An 11,957-nucleotide genomic window follows, 5' to 3' on the forward strand; every position below is an offset into this window, starting at 1 on the left:
TCTTCTTCTTTTTCCTGGTACTTTTCCCTGAAGGAAGGTCTTTGCGATCCCCGAAGATCTTGTAATATGGCCAAAGATTTTAAGCTTCCGTTTTTTTTATTTTACTATAGTTAGCAGGTCATCATGGGGTCCGATCGCTGCAGTAATCCTGTCTCTAATCTCTTGGTTTGTGATGCGGTCTTTGAATGTGATAATTAGGATCCTTCTGTAGCACCTCAACTTCATTGCAATGGAATTATATATTATTATCAAATTATTATTATCATCTCGTCTGTTCATAAATATATGCATACACATGATTTAATTTTAAAAAGACATTCATATCTATATATCTATACATTTTTTTTTTCCTAAACTATTTTGCTTTACTAGGCAACCGAACCTGAGGTCCTGTGTTCGAATCTCGATGAAGAATGGGATTTTGAATTTCGACATTTTCAGGATGCCCTTGAGTTTACCCAACTCTAATGGGTACCCGACTTTAGATGGGAAAAGTAAAGGCGTTTGGTCGTTGTGCTAGCCATATGACACCCTGCTCGTTATACGTTGGCTCAAGAACCTGATGACCTTAACATCATCTGCCCTAAAGATCGCAAGGTCTGAATGTGTATATATATATATATATATAATTGATCTTTTAGTCCTTAATTTGTAAACCTGTCAAAATTTCAAATGTTCTGCCTTTGGGTGTACATCATGGGGTTGAAAGATGCCATCAACATGAAAGAACAAAAAGTTCAGATGTTTTCTGCTATAAACAGATCCATTGTAACATCTCAGACAAGAGAAAGTTATACAAAAAAAAAAAAAAAAGAACACCCTGTTAGCTGGGGGGGGGGGGGGGGGAGAACACAAAGGATGTTGTGGTCCAGCAGTGGACGGCGACCAGGTATTTAAAACCTCATCAAGTCTCATAGAATTGGGCTCAAACAACAACAAAACAAAAAAAAAAAGCAGAAAAGACACTCTTGGGGGTTGACATTTTGAACCTGAGCTCCCAACACAGTTGGAGTCCATTCACAAGAAGGGGAGTTAAAAAGTTACAATTGTATAATTAATGCCGTAAAGTGCATGAGAATTTGATGACACTATATGTGACTCTAATACAACTTGGACTATTAAACAAAAAAGAGGCAGAAAAGAAAAAAAGGTCACCATTGAACATTCTTAATTTGTCATCAAAGATCCTGACATATAATCTTTTTCTGACATTCTATTGACATTTCTAAAATTAGAATAATCCTCGTTTACTTTTAACTTTTTAGAATGATATGTATTTAAACTATAAATTGCATATTCTACAATTTAGTTACTTTTTAATATCTCGATGTTCTTTAAGAAACACTAACCAATGAAGAAAGCAATATTTTAAAATCTATTTCTACAACATCAAATTCAGACTCAATCCTACTTAATGTAACTTTACAATGTCTATATAATTTAAATGATGTATACTTTCAATTTAGAATGTCACGGACACCACAAAGATATTACAATAACTAAATTATTGTACGAGATTTTTTGAACAGACAATGCGGTGCAATTATAATATAGTAAAGTGATTTTGTAGCAAGGTGTTGTCAATGTGGCAAGGTGTCGTCAATGTGGCAAGGTGTTATTTGTGTTTTGATCGAAGAAATCTTTGTAAATAACCAATCAATGGCGACATTTCAATATCAGTCATTCAATGCCAACATTATGAAAGGCAACATTTGGAGATGGTTATGTACTTGTCTTATGACCAGAGGGCGTATTGGCTGAGTGGTAAAGCAGTTGGGTCCGAACCGAGGTCTCCAAAGTGCTCGGTTAATGGAGGGAGCGTGAACTATTTGGAGACCCAACTCTTATGGTACCTGACATTGGGGAAGCAAAGGCGGCTGGTCGTTGTTCTGACCAAATGACACTCTCGCTAACCGTCAGCCATAAACAGATCACAAGGTTTGAAATACGTACCTCTATTTTTTCTTATATTTATGACCAACTTTGTTTTGAAGTTTGGGTAACTCTACCAGTGGCGACACTAGGGTTGGTGTCACCCGGTGCGAACCGTATTCCTTGCACCCCCCTAATGACGATACTGATTCTAGCTATCACCACTAAAATATTATGTTCCAAATATCAGACTTTACTAGCCAAATAGTTACCTTGCCGTATTGAACAATTTGTTGACGTATTCTTGGCCTACACTACGTCAACAGAGCCCTCCCCTTCTATTGATCCATTCTTCTTAGGAAACCTCCCAAAAGCAAGATTTGTGTTTAACTTGTACTGACACGGAATCCTCTTAGAGCCCTCGTCTCGCGGCGCTGGATAAACAAATATAATGTCAACTGTCTCGTGTCGATTGTCACATGTCTGTTGTCAAGTTTATGCCGTCGAAGGCGTCTGTGTTCTGCCCTCTGACAACCGGAAGTACATCCAGTCAATAGGCAGACGTCCAAATGCAAACACTGAAAACAAAAAAAAAGCTTTACTGGTTGCTGTCGACCATTTTATTTTATGACATTTCTTTGTTATCTTTATGAACTATCAAAAATATAATAAAAGGTTAGCATGGTAGCAGTACTATACGAACATTGTTTTAGGGAAAGACAGAAGAGATATGTTTTATCTATCTATCTATCTATCTATCTATCTATCTATCTATCTATCTATCTATCTATCTATCTATCTATCTATCTATCTATCTATTCATCCATCCATCCATCCATCCATCCATCCATCCACCTATCTATCTATCTATCTATCTATCTATCTATCTATCTATCTATCTATCTATCTATCTATCTATCTATCTATTCATCCATCCATCCATCCATCCATCCATCCATCCACCTATCTATCTATCTATCTATCTATCTATCTATCTATCTATCTATCTATCTATCTATCTATCTATCTATCTATCTATCTATCTATCTATTCATCCATCCATCCATTCATCCATCCATCCATCCACCTATCTATCTATCTTTCTATCTATCTATCTATCTATCTATCTATCTATCTATCTATCTATCTATCTATCTATCTATCTATCTATCTATTCATCCATCCATCCATTCATCCATCCATCCATCCATCCATCCACCTATCTATCTATCTTTCTATCTATCTATCTATCTATCTATCTATCTATCTATCTATCTATCTATCTATCTATCTATCTTTCTATCTATCTATCTATCTATCTATCTATCTATCTATCTATCCGTCTGTCAGTTTTTTTGTCTGTCTGTCTATCTGTCTGCTCCCCCACCACATTCCATGTCCATTTTTTTTCATTTCTATGTTTTTCTAATTGTAATAGTGTTTCTTTAGTATAACTGGTAGCCTATCTATAAATTCCACTGCCTATAAAAAAGTATTAAATAAAAGTGTGGAACCCGAAAAATTGAATCCTAACTGACTTTTCATACAGTCTGAAAGAAAAAAAAATGTGCCGGTCTGTTCCAGACAGGACACGATAGTGAGCAGAAAATGAATTGAGAGAAAAAAGACAATGTATTCTAGAAAGATTTGAAATGGACAACTTTTTAGAAAGGTTTGAAATGGACAACTTTTTAGAAAGATTTGAAATGGACGACTTTTCTAGAAAGATTTGAAATGGACAACTTTTTAGAAAGGTTTGAAAAGGACAACTTTTTAGAAAGATTTGAAATGGACGACTTTTCTAGAAAGATTTGAAAAAGACAACTTTTTAGAAAGATTTGAAATGGACGACTTCTTAAAAAGGTTTGAAATGGACAACTTTTTTTAAAAGAAAGGTTTAAAATGGACAACTTTTTTTATTAGAAAGGTTTGAAATAAACAACTTTTAAGAAGGATTTGAAATGGACGACTTTTTAAAAAGGTTTGAAATAAACAACTTTTAAGAAGGATTTGAAATGGACGACTTTTTAAAAAGGTTTGAAATGGACACCTACTTTGAAAATGTTTGAAATGGACACCTACTTTGAAAATGTTTGAAATGGACACCTACTTTGGAAAGTTTGAAATAGACAACTCCTTAGGAAAGTTTGAAATGAACAATTCTTTAGATACGTTTGGAGTGGATAACTATGTTGAAACGCTTTAATAGTAGCACAAAGTTACCTTCTGTTTAATCAAACTCTCCAAACCAAAGTTGAAATGTGTACAGCCATGCAACGTTGTATTGACGTCATTAATATTTGTACATGTTTAGATGGCGCTGCGAGACAATTGATTCTCGGCTTGAGAATGATTTAATTGATTCAAATCTTCTCGCTAATGGCTTTTAGGCATTGATAACCTTACTGGAAGAGGATCCCTTGTTTGACGTTAGTTGAAATCTAGGTGTTTTGATTCATGTTGTTACGGTTCAAAGAACTGAGTCAAGGTTATGATAAACAATCGAATGAGAAATTAAAAAAAAGTTAAAAAAAATAACACAAATATTGTTGACTAGTCGACCGGTGGCGTAGCAAACGCCGCTATTTTGTAGGGCCGGCCTTATGCTACTGCAACCTATGAGACCGCAGTGAGTACCCGCACTTTCATAGGACCCGTGCTAATTCTAGGTGTATAAATTATTAAATTAAACCATTTTATAACTTATAACAGATTTCCCGCGGCCTCCTGTCGATTTACCAGGAGCTCATGGAAATCTCCTGAAATTGCAAAATATACGAAAAAGTCCTGGAAATATCCTATACAAATCTTTTGAAATACATAGACAAAAATTGTCATTTTGAGGTGTCATTCAATATGTAAAACGCCAATCCTACCGCAATAAAAAAAAATGCATTATGCAATACCCGTAATACATAAAAGAAGCTTCTTGCACCTCAAACTAGTAACGAATTACTTGAGGTCAACACTTCTCAAAGATAGATTGAAACATTTGGTAATTTCTTCTATCGAGCATGATCTATGTAAGAAACGGAATTATTATGATATACTGTATGACTTTGTTACACGCAAGGCTCGTAAAGTAATTCTGTACTTAGTAAAGAATGAATAAAATGCATAGACGAATTTATTTTCTAATACAAACTCTTAATTTTCACTTATTATCTGTTTCCCTACCCAAACTGGGCTCCGCGAAATCCGTTTTCCATTGAGCCCCACAATGGTTATATCCGCCCTGCTATTTAGTGACTGGTGAATACAGAGTAGATTACTTGTTCTCTTTCCATGACTTCTTGGTCACAATGGTTAAGTCCGGCCCTGCTATTTAGTGACGGGTGAATATTACTTGTTCTCTCGGTCTTTTTTTTTTTCGGTGGGTAATTCTAGTCCGACTTGCAGAAATAAAAGAGTGATCTTTCTTTTACTTCTTGTCCAAACTCTTGAGCCATGAATAGAATTATATATACATAGATAGTTGTTGCGATAACATTAATCTACACTACAACAGACTTAATGGTCGAAATGTAATAAAAACAGAATGAGAGTAAGAGGGGGGAAGATAGAGAGAAAGAGAGAGAGGGAGGGAGAGATTTGGTAAAGAAAGAGAGAGGAGACAGTGAGAGATTGGGTAAAAAGAGAGAGAGAGACACACAGAGTGAGAGAGACACACACACACAGAGATTTGGGTGAAGAAAAAGGTAGAGAGACAGAGATAGAGACAGATAGAGAGAGAGAGAGAGAGAGACAGAGAGAAAGAGAGGGATTTGGTAAAGAAAGAGAGACAGACAGAGGAGGAGACAGAGAGAGACAGAGTGAGAGATTGGGTAAAGAGAGAGAGAGAGCGACAGAGCGAGAGAGAGAGACAGAGAGATAAGGTAAATAAAGAGAGAAAGACAGACAGAGAGACACAGAGAGAGATTGGGTAAAGAAAGAGAAACGGAGAGAGCGAACGAGAGAGTGGCTAGAAATAAGAGAAAAGGGCTAGAGAGATAGGAGAGCGATGAGTTACAAAAAAGAGAGAAGAAGTTACATGAGGAAGAAAAAGAGAGAGAGATAAAACATGAGGATTGAGTAGAAAAGAGAAAGAAAAAAAATGACCGCTAGGAAAAGAGAGATATTTAGAATGAGATAGAGAGATGAAACTCAGAGAGGGAGAGTCAGAGGGAGAGTCAGTTAGATAGTGAGGAATTTTTACATTAGCATCCTTGTTTGTTAATAAGAAGAAGATATTGTAAGATAATTAGCCACACTTGAGGGTGCTGACTCCCCTACATAGTTTGTCTCCGAGGCCTAGTTTCCCTCCCCCTCTCTTGGCCACAATCCATTTCTAGCCCGTTGATATTTCGTGGCTCAATATTTACTTTTGTCTGTCACTGTCAAGCTTTTCTTTTCCTTTGGAACGTTCAAAATAGAATAATGAAAATGATTTCAGACGAACACGTCGACACGTACCTGGCAAGTTCATTGAAATTCAAATTTAATGAGGCAGTTCTCTCCCATTGACGGAAACATTCCATGACGTCAGCCCATCATGCTCGTCAAGGTGACGCAGTGTGGCAGACGACATCCTTTTTTTATTCTTTTAATCAAGCACTATGTCTCAACATACGAAGTGCTGAATTGAGATTGCTTTGAGTATCGCCAAAAAAATGTAGTTTAAACCTATCAGACTTATTTCATTCAAGTTGCTCCTGAAGTAAAGGGAAATGTCCACTCTTTTCTACTTATAAGCGACATTAGTGTTTGTTCTTTCCTTCTAATTATTTATGTAGAGATTTTAGACCAAAAGAAAATCCGCTGCCGAGGACAGACGCAGAGGGCGAAAAGAAAATCTTAATCGATTACAGGCGGAAAATGGTTATGTTTGCCGTGGATGTGGCAAAATATGTAGGTCACAGCTGGGGCTGCGTAGACACGGGAAGCACTGCATTCCTCATTAATCTTCTGACTCGAAGACAAGCCTTATTATTTATGTAGAGAAATAGAAATAACCTCTAACCTCTCATGTGTTAGGCAAAAGTCATTTCTAACGCCTTTTTCAGCTTCAACTTTTATTTTGGTAATAGCAAATTGTTTAAGTTCTACTTCTACTCTTCACATATTCATAAGTTTTTCTGGTTTTGTTTTTGAGTTTTGAGTGTGTGCGCGGGTTATTTTTTTTTTTTGTTTTGCTTCTATTTCTCCCAACGTTCACAGATTGTACACTAACAAAAAACCGAAAGAACATCTAGTCTATCTAGCATCACAATTGGAAAGCCAAAAGTTGAAAGTAAAAATATTAAAAAAAATAAAAGTTTAGACGTCTTAAATATTTAAAAAAAATAAGAAGGGAACGACCTGAATTCGAACTCATGCCCCACTCCTTCTCAAGACAATACACTAACCACTCTGCGAGCGAGGTTAGTATGACTATAGAAGAGTGTATAGTTATTTTATTGCTTGTTTCAAAAGGGACTAATTCAACTTATACCACCACTTCAGTCAAGTACTATTTGTTTACCTTGTTCGTGATAGCAAACAAAAAAATTAATTACCAATAGTTAATTAGCTAATTGGTTAATTTAATTTTATTTTATTGATTCTTGTAGTGTCAGGTAAAAGAAATGACTGTGCGAAATTTCATCTTGATCTGAGATTGGGTGTCAGAGAAATCACATGTACAAACTTTTTACCAGACAGACAGACGGACAGAGTGAGTTGATATAAGCTTTGTAAAAACAAACAATAATTTTATGTTGATCTAATTGGAGCTTTTCATTTATGGTGGATAGCTATAAATAACTAACTATAATGGTGTATCCGGTGTATAGAACAGGAAGTGTCGTTAAGCTATGTATTTTAAAATGATTGATGATCATTTTGATGTGCTTCCTAACTCCTTCAAATCACAGTTTATTAAGTTGGCAGGAGACAAGCGTGAAGGTTTGGCATTGTTTAGAATCAAAATTGATGAGGTAAAAAGCCTCAATGTTTTTAAATCATGTGTCTCTGATTCATATATTTATGTGTTTATTTATCACGTAATAGACAGATCTTTGTACTTTTATAAAGCAGTTCAAAATATGCACGAGGTCATAGCTTTTAGTGAGTCATTTTTAAATCCGATTTCAGGGCAACATTGTTGTTAAATGCTTATTCGTCGAAGGTGTTAATATGTTGTAACTTCCACAAAATTGTTACATTGTTTATAATTCTGGGGAAAGTGAATTATGTCATGTTTATCTCTATGGGCAACCCCGCGCTTAGCTGTGACCTATATGGTCAAGTTTGGATACAATAAGTGTTCAATTCTCGCCATCGGAGCTTTTCATATACAAGGCGTAACTCTTGGAAATACTCATATAGTAACTTTTTTGAAGTATCCGGCATACAAAATAAAGAAAGTGTTTGTTTATAGGTTGGTCATAAATGTAAAATTATGTTTTTTTGAGCACTTTTTAGCATTACAGTAACATTAGAGTTGTGTGACTGCAGTGACTGCAGTAACCAAGCTTTTAAGATCCTCCATTTTCTACCTTTTTGTTTTTTAGTTGGCAATTGTCAAGTTAAATCTAGCGTCCTTGATATTGTTTAGTTCAGTGATGCCCAACCTTATTTGGTCTGCGGGCCATTTTAGTTATCGGCATTTGTGTCGCGGGCCATATCACTAAAAAATAAAAAAATAAATATACAATAAGCTATTTTTAATAGTTTTATTTGTGGAAGTTCTTACATAAAATTAATGTGATGCATGAAGTTTATCCAAAACCATCTTCTGAATATTGCATAGAGCAGTGATGCTCAACCTAATTTGACCTGCGGACCATTTTAACTTTCGACACTCGTGTTGCGGGCCACATCAACAAAATGATAAAATATGAAATCAAAATTCACCTGAAACCATTTGAAACTATTGGATCTAGTTCTTACATTAATTAATGGGATAGTTAAATTCTATCATTTTTTACGCGTCTAAAAATTTTGCTTCATTTCTACTTAAAATGAGAGCAGCATTGTAGCTACCTTTACCACCAACTATTTTCTTGTATCTTTTTGGTCAAATCTCTAGGCGTAGTTTAACCAATCTTTTATACGTGGCTCAAACCAAGAAGGCCTTCCTATTTGTTTTATAATGGCACTGTAAATGTTGTTGTTTTAAACAGCCAGACTTTCTTTACAAAACAAACATGTTGGCTTATTATCATGTTCCACAAAAAAGATCCATTAACTTTTTCGGGTAGATTCTATATTCAGAGTTCCATTTCACAAACTCATACTCGTTAAAGGTCATGATACCAATCCATCAGAGAAACAAGTGAGGGCCCTAACAAAGGTAAAGATATATTTTCAACTTTTTTTGAAGGGGGGAGAATTTATTACTTTTTGTGCCGACTTTTCGGCGGGCCGGATGCAACCACGTCGCGGGCCGGTTCTGGTCCACGGGCCGTACTTTGGGCATCACTGGTTTAGTTAATCTCTGCATTAGGTCGAACTTGTTCTAGTGACAGGAACTGTAATCCATTGTGCGGTTGAATTTCTAGAGTTGTCAGCACTTGACTGAACTGCTCGTTGATCGATGTAAATTCTGTTTTATAAGAATATCTAGACTAGTGAGTAGTGCTAGGAAATAGAAAATCAAGCAAAGCAAAGTTAATGGATACAAAGTCAAGTTTTACATACAAGTGTACCTAAACATTCTAATTGTACGCGTTAACATTTTATTTATATTTGAAGAACCAGAAGTGGATATCGTGAAGCTAATATTTAAACTCAACAAATTATTGGAGATAGAGGTGATACATTCATATCAACGAAAATGAAACCTTTTTAAAAATGATTTGTTTCTTTGGTTTCTCCAGTCCAGGGGCGGACTGGCTATATGGGCATTCGGGCTAATGCCCGGTGGGCCGGTAAGGCCACCTAAAGGGCCTCACGAATGCCACTATAGAAAGTATTAAAATGTTAAAGGTTTTATAGCATTCTGTTGCAAAAGGGACCCTCTAAGCGCCGTGTTTAAAAAAACAACTTGAACAGACTCTTACAGTATAATGCTACTTTTATCTTATCACATTTTCCGAAATAATGTAATAGCCAACAGCCGTAGTAGGCTTCATCCTTGAAGGGCCTCTACATACTTTTCCATTACAAAGCAACATAACGCTTAGATTTTGTATAAAGATATAGAGTTGACTGTGTGCATGCGTTAAGTTATCAATACATTATCAAACTTAACAAATTGATGTTTATGACAAGTAGAACTAAAATTGGATGCCATTATATGATATTCAAGTTTTGGGCAAAATGGTATAGAAATGCCCGGGCCGATTTTGACAGTCAAACCGCCCATGCTTCAGTCAAAGTTATTATGTTTACAATTTTCATGCATGATATCACAGTTGTGTTAGAGATACTTATTCGTCAAAGGTGCTAATATGTTGTAAATGTGATGCCGGGGATTCTGTAGATATATCTCTAGATCTAAATATGTCTTAGAGATTCAATAACTAAGATCCTTTCAATTCAAATACAGAGCTTTAATTCAAAAACTGGGAATCACAATAATGTACAGAATATACAGAAATAAAACTGTATCAAATGAATTGTTTCTTTTACAGCAAAGCAACTAATAGATTCAGATTAATACTAGATCTAATTTCACAACTAATGTAAAGTAGGTCAAACCGTGAAGATCATGTAAAGTAGGTCAAACCGTGAAGACCATGTAAAGTAGGTCAAACCGTGAAGACCATGTAAAGTAATTCAGACCGTGAAGACCATGTAAAGTAGGTCAAACCGTGAAGACCATGTAAAGTAGGTCAAACCGTGAAGACCATTTAAAGTTGGTCAGAACTTGTAGACCGTGCCAAAAGCGTGAAAGTGAAGGTGATTCTATTTTCAAACTAAATACATTTCTTTTAGGTTTTATTCCTTTTTAAGACTTCTGATCTAGGATTTATTTCTCTTTTAAGACTGTTTGGTCTACATTATTACAAGTATTGTGTCAGAAGTGATTAAAATAATTTCACAACTAATAAAATATGTGACTTGTCACTTCAAGTTACATCTCCCAACAAATTTCTCTAAATCCCACTTTATCAAAACGTTTTAACACTATAACCAATCCAATCATTCCCTAGGAGGCGGACCTAACGCGTGTCTGATGATGTCATGGGTTTTTCTATACGCGTGCACGTGGGGTTTTCCATATCGGGATAAAAATAGACTAAGTTTTTTACGCTTACTTACTTACTTACTTAGGTCCTCCCGCGCCGTTCGGCGCATTGGACAGCAAGCTGTCTCCATAAAGATCTGTCGTTGGCAATGTCTGAAGCCTCCTCTCACCTGGTGTCCACTGTTCTGAGGTCCTCCATTATACGAGGACGTCCCTGTTTGCGCTTTCCTCGTGTTGGCCTCCATGTCATCGTAGTTCATTTTGTCGTAGAACGTGTCCCGCAAACCTCATGCGACGCTCTGTCACAGGCTCACAGCCTCACTAAGTGTTCGACTCCCAGTTCGGCAAAGGATTTCCTTGTTTGAGACCCGATCTGTGTAACGGACTCCCAAAATCCGTCTCAGCCATTTTTGTTGAGCCACATTTAGCCTTTTCTCAATTTTGACAGATGACTTCCATGTCTCACATGCATATGTTGCAGTTGGGATGACGATTGTGTTGAGAAGGTGTATTTTTGTCTCGAGTCCAATGGCTTGGCTAGTCCAAACAGGCTGCAGCCTTTGGAAAATGCTCCCTGCCTTTCCTATTCGGCACGCTACATTATGGTAGGCACTCCCATCATTTGTTATGATGCTGCCAAGGTAAGTGAACTTGTCCAACTCCTCAAGCTTTGACTTGCCAAGTCTGACGGGGACACCTTTTGCCTTATATCCCAATCGCAAAATTTTCGTCTTATCCAAGTTTATGCGGAGGCCAATTTCGGGTGTTTCTCTATCGAGGCTCTCCGTCATTTCTTGTATGCCTTTATTTGTAGCCCTGAGTAGTGCAACATCATCAGCAAAGTCCAAGTCCGTTATTCGATTTTGTTCACGCCATGGAATACCAAAGGCAGTCTGGTTCATTGCTCTCCTCATTATGTAGTCGATGGCTAGGA

This window comes from Biomphalaria glabrata, chromosome 12 (assembly GCF_947242115.1).
Source record: "Biomphalaria glabrata chromosome 12, xgBioGlab47.1, whole genome shotgun sequence".
NCBI lineage: Eukaryota > Metazoa > Mollusca > Gastropoda > Planorbidae > Biomphalaria > Biomphalaria glabrata.